Here is a 21,819-nt window from a genome sequence, read left to right as displayed (position 1 = left end):
CAAATCTGTACCACTCATTCCATATCTTTGAAGCACCAGGGATAGTTGTTTGGATGGACACTGCAATTTTGCTTGTAGCCCTCCCCACATGCTAAAAGTGATTTAGAGAATGCAGTCTCTGACCTAGTTAGGCTCTGGAAAACCTTCTTTTGGGCTTAGGGTCCTAGATTATTGATAGTCTGATTTCAAGAGGCATATCTACATCACTTTGGCTTTCAAGTCCATCCTAGCTCCTTGCATTTGTCTAAGCCAAGTCGTTTATTCCTGTTTCCATAGTGCCACCATTTTTTTTCTTAGCCTTGATTTAACTTCACCAACACGAAAAATGAGATTGTGGTGAAGTCTAAATTTTCCAGTACAGTTAACCCTTGAACAACATGGGGGCTAGGGTCACTGACTCCTTATGCAGTCGAATATCCACGTATAACATTAGACCTTCCCAGAACTTAACTGCTAATAGCTTACTGTTGACTGGAAGCCTTACTGATAATATAAACAGTCGATTAACACGTATTTTGTAAGTTATATGTATTATACACTGTGTTCTTACAATCAAATAAGCTGGAGAAAAGAAAATGTTAAGAAAACCATAAGGAAGAGAAAATATGTTTACAGTACTGTACTGTATTTATTGATTCTGTAAGTTCGTCATCTATTTACAAGATGAATTGTCTGTCAGTACCTACATCAATATTGTCTTTTATGATACAAAACATTGCAGATGTTATATGTGTTACTAACACTAGACATCAAAAGTGAAAAGAAAGTGAAAAAGAGATTTATACTTATTTACAGGTATAACAATTCATGCATTGATAATAAAGGAACAGCTATATGATTGCTTTACAGTAGCCTAGTATAATCGATACAATTGCTTCATGGTAGCCTCGCCTAGACACTAATAAGTGGTTATAAAGTTTTACAGTATTACAGTATTACAGTCATATTTATAACACAGTATTGGAAACATAATTGTGTATTTTTAAAAAAACACTGCCCAGGGGAGGGTATAGCACGTACCAGGTCCTGGGTTCAATCCCCAGTACCTCCATTAAAAAAGTAATTAAATAAGCCTAATAAACCCCCCTGCCAAAATGCATGAGAACAGTGCCTTAAAAAAAGAAAGATGTTACTAAAAAAAAAAACACTTCCCTGTGATGATAGACTGATACACAGGGTCTCCAATTATGAAAGAGAGCAGCATACTGTACAGTTATGTAATTCTTTGAAGGCAGTTATAAAACAGTAAGAAAATTAATATTATTAATTGTATATATCATTCACCTTATGCCTATGTAAAGATAACCTATCCACTTCAGTACAAGTCTTGCACAAAATTTTCTACACATGTATTTTTGTATATTTATTGAAAAAAAATCCATGTATAAGTGGATCTCCCCCAGAGGTAGGTGATTGTCATCTTCATGCTTGTGTCGCCAAAAGGAGGCCATTCAGTTCTCCTGATCTACCCCCAGTCTTTCTTGAACACCCGGTGGAGGCCTATGGAAAAGAGCTCTGAACCAAGGGCAGAATTTCCTCTTGTCTGTGGCTCCCAGGGATTCTAAGCTGTCACACCAGCCCATACATGGTGTTTTAAGCATTTGTTAAAATTTCAGTTTTTTTTCCTTTTACCATTTTGACTGCTACTCTTCCTCCTGTACTGTGCTCAAAGCAAAAGAGTTTGTAGGAGCAGTGCTTCTTGGCTTTCTATATCCTAAGTGGGATTGGGACTCACTGATTGCTTCTTTGCTGTCAGCTCTAGGTTTTTACTTGACAGCAAATTGCTCTGCACTTCATTTAATAGGTAAAGACATAAAACAAAAAAATCGAGATTGATAATTATGGAAACTATAAAAAGTAACCAAATCTCAAAACAAAAAAAATTTAGTAGCTGAAATTAACTCAATGGAAGTTTTACAGTCAATAAGATATAGTTGAAGAGATGATTAAGAGTATATTTGAATAATATTTCCAGAAGGAAATATGGAGAGAAAGTTTTGGGAAACACAGATGAGGGGTAAGAGATAGAGGGGATGCCATGAGAAGATTTAATCTAAATGTATTTAGAGTCCTTGAAATAAAGGAGGGAGAAAATAGGACTGAAACAATTTTTGAAAAGATAAACAGGTGAAAAACATTTTCACAAATTAAGAAGCCCAAACAGAATTTAAAACAAACCGAAAAACCTGGTCACATTCATAGTAAATGAAAACCAAGGAGAAATACATATATACAACTAGAGAAAAAAAAGACATTACGTTTAAAAGAGTAATAATTAAACATAATTTGGTTTTTCAAAAGAAATATGGAAAGCTAGAAGACAAATGGAGTATTTTCAAAGTGCTGAAAGAAAGTAACTGACAATCCGTAATTCTATGCCCAGTGGAAAAAAAAATGTTCTCCAACATAAAAAGGGAAATAAGGCATCTCTGGGCATAAAGACTGAGAGAATTATCACAAGCAGTCCTGTATTAAAGGTAATGTTAAAGACAGTTCTTCAGACAGAAGTGAGATGAACCTCGGTGGAAACCCAGGGGTGCAAGAAGAAAAGATGAATGAAAAGGATAAAATAGATGAATAAAGCTAAATAATCATTGACTGTATACAATAATTATGCCCTGGAGGGTTAAAATATACTTATATTTAATGAAAACACGTAACAATGGCATAAAAGTCAAGAGAGGATTCTTCAAGTTAAAATGTCTTAAGGTCATTAAATTATCTAGAAAGAAGATTATTTCTTTAGGCTGTTCCTGGAGGTAAAATTGACTGCCAATCTTTACTGGTAAAGATTTTGCTGTTTTTAAGTTGGATTGAAGGTACATTCTGAATCAGATCCAATTCCTTTTATGACATCTTTTAGGATTTTCTTCTGTTCTTGACTCTTTCATATTTCTTAAGGAAGCAGCTTGCCGTAAAGGAAAAAGCAAGGACTTTAGAAGCAGGCCTGGGTTTAAACTCCTGCTTTTCCCCTTCCTTGGACAAGCAATTTACTTCCTCTTCCTTGGACAAATAAGAGGTAATAATATTGGCCTCACAAAATCACTGTGCAAATTAAACGAGACTAGGTTTATGAGGAACCTACCGTGCAATGCCCAGTACCTGGTACTTCATACTGCTCACACTGCTCAGAAAATACTAGGCATTTTCCTTCAGAACCGTACTAAACACAGATGCACTATGCAGTTTGGCACTTGATTAGACACCCTCTCACATTGTTTCCTAGGTTCCTTATGTTTAGGATTATGATCCCTCTTTCCCCAACTGGATTGTAATCATCTCCAGTTCAGAGACCATATCTCCTTTCCCTCTTTTACCCAAAGTTCAGTGAATGGTTTTTAGAGTCAGAGTAACACTTGTTTGAAGAAAGCACATGTAAATGAGAGAGAATCTATTCCTGAACTACACACCGTTTTGGAAGGTATCTTTGTAGCAGATTCACTCAGAAGGATGTTTGAGACCTTAAGGAAAAGTCCTTCAGCTGCCGTTGAAAAGTATAAATGGTGAAAACATAACTGTTTAATAGAACAGAGATGTACTCTCTTACCATTCAGGAACCCTCCAGTTTAAGAATGGACGATTCCAGGCTTAAGCAGTTCTGACTATCATGGACTGCTGCCTTTAAAATGAGCATCTAAAATTATACATCAGACCTTTTCTGGGCAAGAGTCCCATCTGCTTAATCTCTGCTAAGTGAGTGTACATTAGATCTGACTGTTGAAAAATACCAAGTTAAATCGGACAGTTAAAATCAACATGATGCCTATAACTGGTTTAATTTATCTTTCCTTTCAGTAATCCCACACATTAGCTTCTTATTTGCTGTAATGAACATGTCATTCAGCTAAAATAAGATTAACTGCTTAAACTGTGGCATTACAGGCAGAGAACATTAATGCTGCTTTGTTTCATTGTAAGGTTCAGCAGTTAAACAATACGGTGTTGTCGTCTCTTCCTTTGTAATCAAGATGGTTTCATTTGCAGCAACATGGTGTCGTCTCTTCCTTTGTAATCAGGATGGTTTCATTTGCAGCAACATGGTGTCGTCTCTTCCTTTGTAATCAAGATGGTTTCATTTGCAGCAACATGGATGCTCCTGGAGAATGTCATTCTAAGTGAAGTAACCCAGAAAGAGAAAGAGAAATACCATATGAGATCGCTCATATGTGGAATCTAAAAAACAAAAACAAAAACAAACAAACAAACAAACAAAAACAAAGTGTAAATACAGGACAGAAATAGACTCATAGACAGAGAATACAGACTTGTGGTTGCCAGGGGGGTGGAGGGTGGGAAGGGATAGACTGGGATTTCAAAACTGTAGAATAGATAAACAAGATTATACTGTGTAGCACAGGGAAATATACACAAAATGTTATGATATAACTCACAGAGAAAAAAATGTGACAGTGAGTGTGTATATGTCCATGAACGACTGAAAAATTGTGCTGAACACTGGAATTTGACACAACATTGTAAAATGATTATAAATCAATAAAAAATGTTAAAAAAAAAAAGATGGTTTCACTTAGGATTAACGCTCCCCAGCTGATTCTCCTGATGGAACATTTGAAGCAGCACATTTATATGTCTAGGTTACAGCCTGGCAGCAATAACAGCCTTCAGAATCAAACCTGTTGGCCTCATCAGCACTCAAATTGCAATGCTTTTTGTGAAGACCCCCTCTGTTCTAATGGTGATGAAAATCTCACCGGCCACGCAGACTACGGAAGGAAGATTGGAAGGGGACTTGACCACGCATCTGGAAAATAGCACTATGATGACCCAGTTGGGATCAGAGTTCAGATAATTAACCCAGGTTTCTCCCAAGTGAATGCACATTTGCCTGTTCTCAAGTCAAGGTCAAATCTCACTTCAGTGGAGCTTCTGATACTGTTCCAACCCCATTCATCTCTCTTTTCTTTGAACTCTAATTGTAATTATAGTTCTCCCTACATTACTTAAAGCTGATTATTTATTGATTTATATGATATATATGATTGTTCTATATGGGCTAAGACACTGTCTCTTCAGTTAGACTGCAAGCTCTCAGAAGTCAGGGAGTATCATGTACATGGTCCTGGGCCCCAAAGAAGGGCCCAGAAATTGCTCCTTGACTGAAGGAAGTACCTGTTGTGTGTGGTGTGACTCATTATGACTCTGCCTGGATAGTCCGCAGGGGGGACCATCAGCCTCAGCTGAGTCTGCAAGGATCCCCATTCTTACCAGGCCTTCTCTTCTGTGGAGCACATTCCATTTCTGTGATTCATCAAAGGCAAAAAGAGTCAACCTGGTGACCAACAGATTTGCCCATTCATAAACTGGTTTATTCATTCGATAAGTATTTATTATGTACCTTCCATGTATCAAATCTTACTTCTCAGAACTCTAAGAACTGAGAAACTTCTTGCCGACTATTTTGTCACAAATGGGGAAAACAGTTTAAAGGAGCTAGAAGAAAACTCCTTTCTTCTCAGACATGCCCCTTTAACCCCAACTTTTGAGCAGGAGCACACTTCTGTAAAGCTTCCCTTCCTGGAGTTTATTTTCCTCTTACTCTCTTTCTCATCTCTCCTCCTGCTTAAATCACTATAATGGGTGGGACTGCACCTCCCCTGCCTCCCTGGCTGTGATAATAGTAGGCTATTGAATTTCCCTGTGTGAAACTGGTTTGCTCAGGTCTCTGCAGGGCAGGCTACACTTGCTATGTTGGATGAGTTTCAGGTATGCTCCTCTGACAGGATTTAGCATGGGCCAGGGAAGGCAAGAAGAAGGAGATTAGGTGGGTTTTGCCCTCTCTTCCCAGGGACTCTAATGAATATTCAATGAATTATAAACCATGAGCCTATCGTGGGTCTACTTCTACCTCCAGCCCTGTAATTGTTGACCTTGTTTTGACCCTTCCAGGAAAACTCCAGAGCCTCAGTGATCCAGCTGGTTTGGGGGTTATTGGAGCAGCTGCCTTCTGAGCTAGGCTTCTTGGGAAACCTGAGGTCATTCTCTTAACAGCTGTGAATCCAATAGTGATGCACCCTACTCCCTTGCTTCCTTCATTTCCCTGCTAGAAGTAGGGATACACTGGAATAATTAATTGACTGTTAGAACCAAGAGGGACCTTAATCACCTTTATTTCAGGCCTCTTTATTTCTCAGGTGTATAAATTACAACTAATCGAAGGGGTTCACCCAAGCAGATGGAGTAGTCATGGCAGAGCAAAGGCTGTGACCCAGGTCCCCTGACTCCCAGGATGGAGCTCCCTGATACGCCATGCCATCTCTCACCACTTCCTTCTACGTCGCTCTATTCCCATACCTCCTTTTACTGCCTCTCTAGTCCTTCTCTCTTGACTGTTTTCCCCTGTTTTTCTTCCTCCTTACAATTTCAAAAGCAAAAACTACCAACATAAGAAGGAAAACAACAGAAATACGCACGACTGGTTTCCTTGACACGCCCCTAAACACCTTTGATTTGTCCAGTTTGCTAACAAATATTTCTTAGATACCAATCTGCTTAAATATTCATTCCATTGAATTTACTGTGGACTTTTAGTAGTTAAGTGTATTAATAGAAAGAACATGTTATTTAGCTGCTTTCTTTTTTCTTTTTACGTCAGTCTTGTACAAGTGACAGAAACTCAACTCAGACTAGCATAAAGGGAGATTTATTGGATTACATAACTGGAAAGTCCAGGAATTGGTCTAGCTTCAAGTTTGACTGAACTGAGGAACTCAAAGTAGGTTGCCACATACACCCTCTATCCATTTGTCTACGTTGTCTTCATTCTTTGCTACTGCAGACAGGTGTTCTTCATGTAGTGGAAAAAAAAATGGCTGCTGACAGTCCCCATTCACCTACTTCTCAAAAGATCCAAACTGAAGTCTCAGAAAAGGGCTCTAATTGGCCCACACTGGAGCACATGCCCTTCCCTGGACCAATCACTGTGCCCAAGAGAACGAGGTGCTATGATTATGATTGGCTGGGCCTAAGGTTCTGAGCTTGGCTGCTCCTACCACTACTCCTGCTCTGTGTTCAGAGTCCTGTAACACGGCAGCCTCGCCAAACATGGAGTGAGAGGAGCAAATCCCTAAAAAAAGAAACTCCTTTGAAAAGACAAAATTGGTAGATTCCTACTTAAACCCCTTCCCACTGTCTCCACTGAAAACAATCTACTTCTGAGTCCTTTGGAGAAGATCTCTACCTGTAACCTTCTTTCCCTTCCCATTGTGTACCCCACTTGTCAGTACCACTGACAGGGACCATTGTAGTATCTCCTCACTGGTGTCAACTCCATTTTCTCTCTTTCCAGACCACTTAACACCTCACCAGGTTAATATCCTTAGATTGTGATTCCCATCTTGTTTGCTCATCTACTCAAAAATCTTTATTACACTCCAGAACTATGAATTACGCAGATCGCCACAGGGCAACAGAATGGACTTGCCAGGCAATTACCATGGCTACTAGCTGAATCCACGCCTCAGTGGTTAAAGGTAAACTTCAGATCTTTTGTGTACCATGCTGTCTCCACCTCTCAGATATGAAATGTATTCGGTAATTCCAGTTACCGTCAATGTTATTTTTATCCAGATTTGTGCTCTGACTGCTTAGTGTGCTTGGGCAGCGGCAACAGTCTAAGACAAGTTCTACTGATTGTTCATGTTTGGAAATCATGCCCTGAGTAGGGTTTGAGATGGGGCAGAATGAGACAGTACAGCTTTGTGGTTTTCTTATAATTTCACACCATATCACTTCTTTTTTTAAAAATTTTTTTATTGAGTTATAGTCATTTTACAATGTTCTGTCAAATTCCAGTGTAGAGCACAATTTTTCAGTTATACGTGAACATACGTATATTCATTGTCACTTTTTTTTGCTGTGAGCTACCACAATATTTTGTATGTATTTCCCTGTGCGATCCAGTATAATCATGTTTATCTACTCTACTTATGCCTGTCAGTATCTACAAATTTTGAACTCCCAGTCTATCTCTTCCCACCCACCTTCCCCTTGGCAACCACAAGTTTGTATTCTATGTCTATGAGTCTGTTTCTGTTTTGTATTTATGTGTTTTTTGTTTTGTTTTGTTTTGTTTTAGATTCCACATATGAGCAATCTCATATGGTATTTTTCTTTCTCTTTCTGGCTTACTTCACTTAGAATTACGTTCTCCAGGGACATCCATGTTGCTGCGAATGGTGTTATGTTGTTCTTTATAGCTGAATAGTATTCCATTGTATAAATATACCACTTCTTCTTTATCCAGTCATCTGTTGATGGACATTTAGGCTATTTCCATGTCTTGGCTATTGTAAATAGTGCTGCTATGAACATTGGGGTGCAGGTGTCTTTTTGAAGTAGGGTTCCTTCTGGATATATGCCCAGGAGCAGGATTCCTGGGTCCTATGGTAGATCTATTCCTAGTCTTTTGAGGAATCTCCATACTGTTTTCCACAGTGGCTGCACCAAACTGCATTCGTATCAGCAGTATAGAAGGGTTCCCTTTTCTCTATAGCCTCTCCAGCATTTGTCATTTGTGGACTTTTGAATAATGGCCATTCTGACTGCACACCGTACCACTTCTGAGAGACTGAAAACCACTTCAGAATGCCCTCTCCTACTGTTGAGATGGCAATGGTTTTTAAGCAAATCTCTTTGCCTCTATTTTCCTATTGACTGTGGTGAGGAAGGAGAGCAATGGAGATGTCTGTGGCAGAGGAATTAGAGCAAGCACAGTCCATCTCTGAGCTACAACAGCTCTGTAATCCAGCCATCATTCAGACTTTTTTAGAAAATGGGCTGTTTGGGCAATTTTTTGAGGGAAAAGTCACACAGGACTGAGGACAGCTCTCAAGGTTCAGGATCGAGTCACTTTCTCAGTCTGCTTTACAAGGATAACCCTGCTGAAGGGAATCTGCAAAACAGCATAGGCAGTTCCATCCTGCAGTCCCGGGATTCTCTTTTCTTCCATGCCACCTCCCCAGCCATCCTTTAGGAGAGTCTCTGCCTTTATTGCTGAATTCCTTCATGCCACAAGGAGGAGAAGCAGCTGTCAAAGTGAAGAAGCGAGTACATGATGATTGAACAAAAACCTGTTTCCATGATTAAGTTGTATTTCTTACTTGGACCCAGTTTAGTATTTATTTTCTGAAAATCCAGGGATATTTTATCAGAAGGAACCAAAAATTTGTTTCAAATTGCAGTAAACACCTCTTAATTGACAAGCAATGGTGAGCCAACGCCCATTCCACTATCAATCGTGTTTATCTAATATCACTCACAAATTTTCTGTTAAAAGGAAGTAAGAGAGGTGCAGAGAATTTGTAAGAAAATACTTGGTGAAATGAAGGATAAATAAATGGAAAATCTACTGTCTTTTGATTTCTTAAGAAGGAAAAATTCTAAATTTTGTGGCTTTTTCTCTGAGAATATTTTATACTCATTAACTATGGAAAAAATTTGGTATTGCAAAGAAAGAGAAAATGTAAGTTCTGTTCATATAAACCTCTGGAAAGTACAAGTAAATGACATTGCCAGCCTTCCATGCAATCTTTTGCAATAAGAAAAAGTCTGAAAAAACTTCAGTAGCCCACACAGTCCAAATCATGGCTTTTATGAACAGATATCACCACCTTTGGGGCCACTAGAAAATCACATCAAATCCTTGGGCAGGTTATAAAATGGTACACTTAGGAGTTGTGAAAATAAGGAGTCATTCTACTTTTCAAATACATGATGATAAAACCATATTATAGCGCTGTTTTTATAGTTAAGCTTTATTTTTAAAGTATTTTAAAAGTTATATTTTGGTAAATTGTTTTTCTAATTTTGTGTCCTTTCACAAAGCAGTTTCATCGTATTTTTCTGTTTGTGATGATCACTAAAGGGCTGTTATATATACATATTACATATATATATATGTATATATATATGTATATACATATATATATATATATACACACACATGCACATATATATGTAACAATACCAGTTCTGGCTTCAATAGACAAAAAAAAACCCCAAAAACTTAGGAGTAAAGAATATTTATTTCTCACTGAAAAAATATATATTTCCAGTCCTTACATTTTCATCTGGGCTTTTGCCATGCCATAAAAAAAAAAAAAAAAAGGAAGGAAGCAAAGAAAGAGAAAATGCCTTCTGAAGAGAAAAGTGTTGACATAGATAAGGAATTTCTTTTAGCAGAGTGCTTAAGAGGAAGGTGGAATTATTCACTAAGCCAGTATTTTCCCAAAAATTGCTCTGCAGAATTCTAGTCTTAAGAAATGCTTCTCTCAGTCTCTGTCTGTCTCTGTCTCTCTCTGAGATTCATAATGTACATTAACATGTCAAAGGCTCTGAGAATTACTGCAAGAAACATATCTGCTTAACATTTGTTTTACTCACCATTCTTTTTCTTTCCACAAAACCCTATTAATTCCCCATTGGAGTTATTAAGAAAAAATAAAATATGTACTTTGGAGAATGTGGCCTTGAGCTGATGTCTCCGTAACTACAGTATAATTCATTATAAAGATTTTTGTTGTCAAGTTGTTTTGAAATATTTAAGCCATCCCAGGAAGAGTCTGATTTCAAGAACATTTCTATGGGGACCATGTCTAAATCTTTAAGCAGAAAAACTGGCCCATGTGTCACATGCCCAGCACCAGTAAGAATGATATCCAAGCCCCTTGTGTTCCTCACCCCGTTCACACCAGAGTTCCTGAGAAGTTCCTGACGTCCTCTGCCTGAATTTTCCTCTTATCTCTTATTTTTGGCCTCATAAAGACCCCTGGGGGCAGTGGTGGGGCGAGACCTAAAACACAAAGAGCATTTGATACTCCTCTGGTGTTGGCTCCCTTCCTCTGCTTTGATTCACATTTGCCCCTTAAATTCCATCTCCTTCCAACCACTCCAGAAATAATCCAACCAGATTCAGTTTATCCTAAAGCCTTGGTGCTGGACTGTGTCCACTCATTCAGTCATTGGAGAGATATTTTTAGTCTCCTAAGATGAGACAGGCAGTGTGCCAGGCCCTGAGGCTTCTGCAGGGATGAGGACAGATCTGGGCCTGACCTCACAGAGCTTTTGATCTAATGGCCATGCCGGTGAGGTGTGCCAGTGTGCAGGTCAGGAAACAGGCAGGTCCCAGGTGGCGAAACCAGGAATTACTAACTATTAAACATCAGGGAGACTGGAACTTAATGTCACACAGGCAATTATATTTTATTTAAAATTTAAAATTGTGTATCCTTTTTTAATAAAGTGGCTTTTGTTTCTCTGGCTGTTTTAATTTTATATGAAATTAAAAATTGGCTATAAAATCACAATGATTTCCCTCTAGACTAACTGATCTTACTGATAATATAACCAGAGCCAAGTTTACTTGGTGGCTGCATATTCTAATTTCAGTAGAGTAAGTGGAGACCAATAAAAAGTTTCTTCAGGGATGGTGTTGTACCTCAGACCTTTTTAATGCTAAGTGAATTGTAGATATTCATACATGTAGACACACAAAAAATTTATGAAGAACATTTTTAGGTACAAATTCTTTTGAACTGAGCAAGGATTGTGATTCAAAGTGCTCCTCAGGATGGATTTGGGAGGAACCACTGGACTTGGATATTTGAAAAACAAAAGTGAGGATTCTGAGACTCAGATTAGAAAACCTGGCTTCAGGCAGAGTAGTCTCTTTCTCTTCCTCGTTCTCTGTGACTATGAAATTCTACCTATTCCAACCTCTCCTTCTTCTCCCTGATTTTAAGATGAATTGAGCTCCTTTTCCAGAGACAGAGACTGGCAGCTTTTTGGAAATACCAGCTGTTCTCTGTCCCTCAAGAGGGCGGTGGGCTTAGGGATGGGAGATAGGGTGCCGCTTTGGGAAGAAAACGGTGATCAGCTCCATAAGCCATTGCGGGCGTGATAGATTTTATCCAGCCTTTTGGGTCAAGATGTAGTTAGGAGCAACTGAAGGAAAATTCTCCACCAAACCTCAGGTTCTTAGCACCAGTACATAATCTTTTTTTTTTTTAAAGGAAGTTATGTGTCTAGACTAGAGGAGATAGAGTAGGAAGTGCTCACCTCCATAAATATGGTCATTATGCCCCAACTAGCCTTACCCATAGGCATGTAGGTAATCCTTGATGCAAAAATAACAGCACATAAATAAATCTTGGGGCTAGTGTACAGCATGGTGACTATAGTTGATAATAACTCTATTGCATATTTGAAAGTTGCTAAGAGAGTAGATCTTAAAAGTGCTCACCACAGGGAAAAAAATTGTTATGGTGATGAATGTTAACTACACTTATTGTGGTGATCAATAGAGATAAACATCAAATCCTTATGTCATACATCTGAAAAACTAGTATAAGGTTATATGTCAATTATATCAAAATTAAAAAACAAATAGTACACCCCCCCAAAAAAACCAAACCAAACAATTTGTGCCCGCCAGTCTACCACTCTAGCTTCACCATTTTTGATTCTTGAGAGCTTTCTTTTTTAAATGCACATACCCCTTGGAGAAGTTATATCTTAATTTAGAACTTATAGTTTATCAGACAACATGTCTAACACTGAGATGATTCCCCATCTCAGGAAATGGGTACCAATGCCCACACAGTTGCTCTAACTAGAAACACAGCCTTTGCCTATATTCCTTATGCAGTCCATTGCCCTTTCTTGTCAGTTTTTCCTTCAGCATATCTTGAGTCTATCTACTTCTCTCCCTTTCCCCTGCACCATCTGAGCCCAAGCCACTCTCATAGGTCACTAGCATCATCCTCCTCTGAGCCCCCTCAACACCTGTACCACCCCCTTGCCATGAGCTGTAACTGCCATTTACTCACCTGCCTCCTCTCACAGGAGCTTAGGACCTGGTGTGTTGACTAGATGAGTGAATCTGAGCGACACTAATTTCTAAGCCACTTCTGGAGACAGGAGGTTGGGAATTCTATTTCATATGCTCAACAAGAATATTCTTTCCCTAGGTTGGTCCTCTGGACACGCACACACACACACACATACAAAACCTGCAGATATATTTCAAAGGATAACTTGACCTGAAATGAATCCTAATGAGTTGAGATAGCAAAATATAAGACTTGATTTAGGATCAAGAAACTTTTCTAAGTTCACCTATCAAAATGTCTTCAGGGCTTTTTCATCATGTTGTTGAAGACCTTGATGAAGCGCACTGCAAAGGGCTTAAGAGACTATTCTGGATAAATTAAGCAACTGGCATACTTTTGAATTAAGGTTATTGGGAGAAGCCCACACAGAGTAAAGATCCCTTTAACCTTTTGGACTTCAGGGTCAAGGTGAGGAGGGAAATCTACCTTTGCTTTGCTTTTCTTACATTCTGTCTCTTCTTGCCTCCCTCATCTTTTATTATATTTTTTCATCCCTCCTCAGAAACATCTCCTTGCTTTCTAAAATCACAGACTCTTCGAGCTAGAAAGGACTCAAGAGACTCTCCAGTTATCTGCTTTAATATCCCCTGAAGGGAAAACTGAGGCTCAGAGAGCTGAAATGATTTGTCCACAGCAGTTGGAGACCAATTTTTGACTGAAGACCCCTAATTCTTCCTATTATGTAATGCTGCCCTGCTTCTCTAAGAGAATAGTAAGAAGAAAGAAGGCTCCAGTGCTTGCAAAGAAAATGTTTTTCTCTTTTATTTGAAAAAAATAATGTTACATGCATCTGTGCTTTCAAAATATTAATTTCCTGAGTTAAAGGAACTCATGTAATAGAATAATAGAGAAATCCCAATTAGATTAGAAAATAGAACTACTGTGAGTATAAATTTATCATTAGCATTCTGATGTGTTTCTCCAGTCCACTAGTCAGCTGCCCAGTATTTCTTAAGTACAAAGCTCTAATAATGTCCTTCTAATCACACACCATTGAGCAATGGGGATCCTTAGCCTGAGACTAATTCAAGAGGCTTAGAACTCTCTCACATGCCTTGTTTCTTTACTTTCTTTTCATGGATTTTGTTGACTACTTTCCTTCTTCTACATTCTCAGATGTTGGACAGGTACCCATTCAAGTGTCTCTTTATTCAGGTACACGATAAAAAATTAAAGTTGAAATAAAAATAAAATATCAAATAGATTACCCTTGATAAAAATGTCCTTGGGAATATATGTATAAGACTATAACACTATGCTGTACACCAGAAATTGACACATTGTAAACTGACTATACTTCAATTAAAAAATGGGGGAAGAAATGTTCCTGGGGAAGGCTGCTTCCAATTCAGTTAGTTTCTGTGGCTCATAGGGGTAGACAAAGACTGACTTAAGAGTAATCTCTCATGGTATAATGGGGTGTGTAGAGATCTGCCCTCTTAGTACCCTGCAGAAGAGCCAATGTACACAAATGGAAAGTATCCATCAAACATTCTATGAAAGAATCCTAAGAACCACGTGGTCAGCCCAAACCCCTCACATTGCCCTCATGAACTGACCCCACTTGCTTTTCCCAGGTTCATTGCTGACCACTCGTCCCTTATTTACCAAGCTCCAGCCCAGCTAGATTCCATTCTGTTACTCAAATTCCACCTGTTCCCCATTTCGGAGGCCCTGCCCCTGGCCTCATCTGCCCCCTTGACCTAGAATGCTCTCTCTCCTCAGGACTGGCTCCTTATCCCAAAGGAAGCCTTTCTGAGGCACTTTACCTGAAGAAAGTACCTCCTCTATCCACTTAGTCTCCAGCCCATCATCTATTTGTTTCCCTCATAGGCCTACCATGATTTGAAATTATTAAGTTCATTTTTTACTGTTTGTCTGTGCCTCTCCCCTCCCCCAAGAAGGTAAGTTCTGTCAGAATTTACTTGTCTTGCTCATGTACGAACCCCTAGCGTCACAGATAGCACCTGGTACAGTGTAGATGCTTGATATATATTTATTGAATATGTGAATTAACGAATAAACCAAGCTGGAGGATTGTGGATTATTGTTCAAACAGCAATGAGCTGTGCAATTATGATGTCAACTGGATTCAGAATTTCCTGCCAGGAATGATGTCTCCGAGAACATTGATGTGGGCAGTAAAACACATAGACTCATCAGCCCAGGGCAATTTCTTCTAATTGGAACGTTTCCTAAATCTGGACTGCACTCTGACAGTCCCTTGTAATGTTTCCCATCACATATCAGTCTACATTCCTCTATGAATGTCCAAGCACTATTGGGAGGTTTCGGGGACACAGAGATGAGGAAGCCTCCTTTCCTTTCCCGAGGGACCTTGTACTCTAATGGGGTGAAGAGATAAAGGGCTTTATGTTTTGTAAGTTGCCCAGACCATAGGATTTTCCTTAGCACGTGAAGTGGTCTCATGAGTGTTGTTCTGCAATATGAGATCTTGAAATGCTTCCTAAATTCTTCATCTTTTGATGCCTAGGATCCTCTGGACTCCACTAAAATGTCCAGTGTTTTGAAACCAATAATAATTTTTTTAAAAAAAACCTACCCATTACTGAGCTTCTATTACGTGCTAGACCCTACTCTGGACATTTTAAAAAAATTGTTTTTCTCCCAAGGTAGTTCTGATTATACCAAACTCGTTTTTACATATGATGAGACTGAGACTCAGGAAAATTCACCAAATGGTTGAAGGTCACACAACTAAAAAGTGAAAGCCATGAATTAAATCCGGGTGCGTCTAATGCCAGAGTCCATGTTCCTTGCACTACACCAGCAGGCTCTTGTATCAAATATTCCAGGATCCAGTTCCTCCATTTTTCACTTACAATGGCTCTCTTCCCAGCTTCCCTTCTCTACACATGTTGGAGAACATCTTTGCACACCAGGTAAAAGCCCTGTAGACCAGGCAGTCTTCTTTACAAAGAGGGTACAGTCCAGTGGCACACTGTACTGATAGAACTATTAAATAAGGCTGTAGGAGGATACCTAGGAGACACGGGGCAAAAATAACACTAAACTATCAATTACTGATGTGACTGACACAAGTCCCTTAATCAGCTCAGCTTCTGCTCCCACTTTGGTAACTACAGAGCCCTTCTGGGTGAGACCATTTTTCCCCTAGGTCTGTTCAGCTTCCTCTCATCTCTTGCCTTAGCATATATATTTTCAGTCCCTAACGGTCACCTAGAAAGAATTCACTGATGAAAAATGCTGTGTCTTCCAAGGGGTGTGTGACTTTCCCAACAAACGGCAATAGTGAATGCTGCTTTCCCACTGGAGCCAAGCTCTTCCTCCATTTCAGGGAAGCAGTTCTATTCCTCTTTATTGGTCTTTATGGTCTTTATTTTTTTTTCTTTCAGATATTACTACTTGAAAATTGTGGTTTTTATTCCAGCTCATTAAGTCTTATAAACATTATGATTTGACATTTCACATCCCCCAATCAATTTCCTGTTTGTAAACTCTGGGCTGTTTGGACAATTGCAGAAACTAGGCAGGGAGGGTGTAGTTGGCAGGAATGAAGATGATCACGCCCTCCCTTTCTGCACATACTCTCCAGCCAATGCCAGGGCACTGCTGGAAAAGTAGACTATGAGGAAGAAAAACTTTTAAGAGTAATGATTACTCTGCTGAGGGAATAAAATTGACTTTCCTTGAAACCACTTCTTTGGAGTATCAGGCAAATATCAAATATCGTTCAACCTCTAAAGTGTGAAATGGTTTTGTAGGTACCTGTGACAACTGACTTCAAAACAAAGGATTTTAGAGAAGACAGGTTTCTAACTAGCTGCTCTTCTCTCTAAATATAAGAAGGTGTATGCCCGTGGGAGAAGGAGTGGAATGAGGAACTAAGGAAATAATGGAAAAGAAAAAAGGAGAGAAGGGGGAAGGGTAGGAAAGAGGGAGAGTCAGAAACAAAGGACACATGGGTGGGAAGGGATAGACGGGATTTCAAAATTGTAGAATAGATAAACAAGATTATACTGTATAGCCCAGGGAAATATACAAAAGATCTTATGGTAGCTCACAGAGAAAAAAAAATGTGACAATGAATATACATATGTTCATGTATAACTGAAAAATTGTGCTTTACACTGGAATTTGACACAACATTGTAAAATGATTATAAATCAATAAAAAATGTTCAAACAACAAAAAAAAAGAAACAAAGGACACATGGGGTTTAAGTGTTCTGCTTCCTTTTCCCTTTCATTAGCACAAGTGATGGGGCTACCCGTGGATTTCAAATCCACTTAAGCTCTTCTTGGAAGCTGGTTGTGGCCTGAGGCGCAGGCTGACTCTCAGAGGCGAGCTTGGCGGGAACAGAGGCAGAAGTCAGACAGAAAGGCTCTAACATGCGAGCTGTCGGGTGATGTCAACAACATCATAAGACCTTAGGAAGAAAACCAATGGGAATCTTGTTCCAGAGCATCTAGTGCCCAGCCAGCTCCCTGCTAGGTGCTTGAAAACAGATTGACTAGCATAATGGAATGATTTTGTAATCTGTCATAATACCATAAGCCACAGATCCACAGACTTTGACCCCTCACAGGTATAATAAGCTCCTTTGAATAAAGCTGCACATGTTCTCCCTATGGGGAGGGTGGGAGGGGGCCTTTCTTCTAATTACATATCCAAAGCAGATGCTTTGCTTGAGAACAAAGCATTATATTCATTAGCAGCAATCTTATAAACCAGGTTCTTTTTACCAGCCAGTTAACTAATTGACAGTTTAGAATTTGTATTAATAATATACTGCAGCCAAGCATTGCTTAATCTGACAGTTTTATTAAAAATGTAGGCAAGCCCTGCCTGCAAGCCAGCATGGCTGCCAGTTTTTATGTAGGAATCCTGTTTCCCTGGGATCTTCATTTGCCTGTAAAGCAATATCACACTGCTGGAAAATTCCCAGGTCGAAGTCCAGGAGTCAGCAGAATTACTCACTTGGATGATTTTTGTTGTTGTTCCCTTTGTGACACATCTGAACAAGGAATTGATTTTGTCCATGTTTTCTTAAAATCTTATTGGCATGGTTCATTTGTTCTCGGCCAAATTATCCAAAAACTGACTTATCCTGACTCTTCCTTTCTGCTTTTCTGTGTCCCAGACCGTTTTTTTTTTTTAATTTTATTTTATGGGGTATAGAAAGAACTATTTCTTAAGCCATCAGCAACTACATCAAAAGTTGTGTAAGTGGTGATAGAGATGCTGAAACTGAAAATCTATCATACCACTGCCCTTTAGTCTTTGCTTTGAAATTCTACCCATTTTCTGAGACCCAGCTTAAAGACTACCTCCTCTACAACATCTTCTCTAACTTCCTCCACTGATGAAACTCAAATATTTTCCTCTTCCACTCTCCCTTTATAAATGCCTCTTCTGCACTTTGCTCACTTATTTGTTCACGTTTCATGCATCTGGGGCCTCCTGGAGAAAGCGTGCTCCCTGCGGGTGGGACTCATCACTCTTACCCTTCCACAATCAGTGGAACATGGCAGAGCTTCATTAAGTGTTTATTGAATGAACGGGGGTCATAGAGGGAAGTGTCCCTTTCTCTGAATCCCTCTTCCTCCTCCTCTCCTGTCCTTCCACAAAAAAGTTTTGATTCTTTTCCCCTCTGTCTGTAGTGACATATGCACTCATGCTACCTGGCAGCACATGTGATGAAGGGACTTGGATAAACACTGACTTGGCTTGGAAACTCAGAAATAAAATTTTATTTGCATCATAAACATGTTTAAAAATATCAAATGAATTTAAGACTCCTTTAACTACCCACCAAATCAGGCTGTGTCATAAGGAATTACAGCCTCCAAGTTTACTCCCAGGAAAGCTTTCTTAGAGGTCAGGGAATAGAAAGGCTCATGGGCCAAATTAAATTTCTTAAATACCATTATTTATTGAATATTTAAAACACAGAATGGGAAACAAGGGAACATAGATGGGATTGGTTAACACCTTTCAGATGGGGGCAAGCAGCATGGAAGGAAGATCACTTTTCTCTCTCTGTTTGTGCTGTAGACAGGAGGACCAGAGTTGAGGTTGGACAAGATAGGGTGGGGTCAATAGAGAGAAGGTGCCTGGAACTACTCCAAGCTTGCTTTATTGAAAAGACACAGGGCAGGTACCCGTGCACAGAGTCAAAGCTTGCCAATGAGATCGCTGGAAAGTGACTGATTAAGGAATGAGGTAACTACCAGCCTAGATGTAGCATAATCCACAATGTATCCCTTTTTGTCTATAAGTAACTTCTTGTTGTTCTGTCTTTTTGACATATAACATATTTTACATGTTACCAATTACTACCTAATACTTAGCATATCTTTAAACATTTATTTATTTACTTTTAATGGTGATACTGGGGATGGAACCCAGGACCTCATGCATGCTAATCTGGAACTGTACCATTGAGCTATATCCTCCTCCCAATACTTAGCATACCTTATGAATTCTGTGTTTCATAGGCTATTTACTCACTCATGTATACTTAACAGATCCTGAGTTTTATTTCTCATGAGCTACTCATTTACTTTCTATTTGTGTTGAAACCTTCTTATGAGTTTTACCCACCTTATGTATTTTTCTTTCTTCTATAGTAGAATTGGATGTTTTTAAATAATGCAGCAAACCCATACAGTGTAGGCTGGGAAAGAGAGATCCTAAAATGCCAGTTTAAGTGTATCTTTGTCCTAATGCAATGTCTCAGGAGGTAATTACACCCAGCAATTTATGCTTCTCACCACCTGCAGTGCATTCCCATGATTGGCTTATTGAAGAACATATTTAAAGGCAAAAGAAAAAATGAAAGTCATAAAAACCTTTGGGATCATTAATTATGTAAACCCATGCTGGCTGGTTAATAATCGTAGTAGTAAATTGGAAAATTTGGTTTCCAGTCAACTTAGTCTCTCAGAATCTTTTTCTTTTCCTGCTTATTCCCTAGAAGTCCTAAACTAGTTCCAAAATGGCATTGCTCAGCTGAAAGAAAAGAAGTCCAGCACAGTTATTTATTAATTTCCTTATTTATTTTAGATTCATTCTAATAGTTTTATTATGCAAATTGCTTTTTAAAAATAAACTTTTTTGCGGTATGCTTTGCATACAATAAAACACCCACTTTAAGTGTACAATTCGATGGGTTTTGACAAATGTTTGTGCCCATAAACACCACCACAATCACAACAAAGAGCATTTCCAGCATCCCCTCCAAATTTCTTCATTCCTCAGCAGCAGTTTGACACAAAAAGGAAGTCTCCAAAGTGCCCATTTTAAAAGGATTTCACTTTGCCTAAAGCCCATCTCTTGCCTCTATGGGCAAACTGAGAAAACTTTGTAAAACATCATTTATCAGTTTCTTTCCAACAGGCGCTGGGCAATGCTTATCCAACACATTGTTTTCAATTATTGGTGTCAATTAGGAGTATAGGCACTTAAAAAAAACTACTTATTAATATTACTTTTTGCTGGGAGAGGTAATTAGGTTTATTTATTTCTAGAGAAGGTACTGGGGATTGAACCCAGGACCTCATACATGCTAAGCATGTGCTCTACTGCTTGAGCTATACCCTTCTCCCTGTGCTTTTAATAATTGGTGTCAGACTTGCCTTCTGCTCCATCTTGAGAAATGGCCCAACCACCTATCCAGCGTTACTTCTTCCCACTTCTGGACCCTTAGCCACGGTCAGACAGGATGTGTAACTGCCCTTTAAATGCACCACATTCAACACGCAACACAGTACAACCTCTGTGCGTTTGCTCATGTGAAGTTCCAGCCAGGAAAGTCCTCCTCCAGGGATCAGCTCAAGTCCTGCCTCTCTGAGAAGCCTTTCCCAACCCACCCAAACTGTTGATCTCTTTCTCTTCAGCACACCCCTATTGTGTACACTCAACGTACATGATTAGCATCATCAATTTAGTATCTCATGTTTACCTGTCTCCTCCACAAATGGATAGTAGACTCCTCAAGGGCAGGCACCTCCCTTCATCCCAGTGGTGTCCAGTGCCCAGTGAATAGTCCCTGAATGGCTGAGCCCATGAGAGTTTCCCTGACAGAATATATTACATATAAATCGATCCTAAAACACTCCTTGATTGACAAAAATAGCTGGATGTTTATCCTATGCTCCAGGTAACAACCTCAGAGGGACACAATGGGAGTGTTGGGTCCTGCACTCTAATATAGAATTCATTCTGCCTTAAGGAAACCTGATATGTGATGATCCAATCTTACAGAATATACAAACCATGCATATTTTTTGGAGAGCAGGAAGAGGGTTGCACAAAGGGGAAGGAAGGGGAGGGGAAGAGAGAATGCCTGTAATTACTTTCCGTACAAATTATTGCTTCACTGTACAGAGAGCAGTCATCACAGTGCTCTGTGTGTGCTTGATTCCATCCTCCTTTGCTTTCCTGTGGGATGTTTTCCATCGTGCATCTTCTCTCTCTCCAGTTCCAAACTTCTCTTTTCTACTGGGTCCTTCCCCTCATGCCATGAACAACTCCAGTTTTCTTTAATTAAAAAGAAAAAAGAAAAAAATGTATTTATCCTTCTGAGGTCCTCGATCTCCTATAGCTAAAGATACATATTTTAAAAAGAACCAGAAATTTGGATATTGATGCTTGCACAAGCTGGCTGGATGATACTAGAGAATACCTCTCCCCTCTCTGGGCTAATGACATCTCTGCTAATACTCTTCCTCTCAATCTCTTTCCATCCTATACATTCTACATCCCAAGTATCTACATGTCTCCATCTCTGCTTCCCAATCATCTCTCCCCTAGACCACCACAAGCAATTCCCTTCTGCCACAGTAGCCAGAGATCTTTCTAAACTGGCCTTTCACTGCTCTTAGGATAAGTTCCACAGTCCTTATTGCAGATCCAAGGCCTTTCT

This window comes from Vicugna pacos, chromosome 8 (genome assembly GCF_048564905.1).
Source record: "Vicugna pacos chromosome 8, VicPac4, whole genome shotgun sequence".
Lineage (NCBI taxonomy): Eukaryota > Metazoa > Chordata > Mammalia > Artiodactyla > Camelidae > Vicugna > Vicugna pacos.
This window is presented reverse-complemented; position numbering follows the sequence as displayed.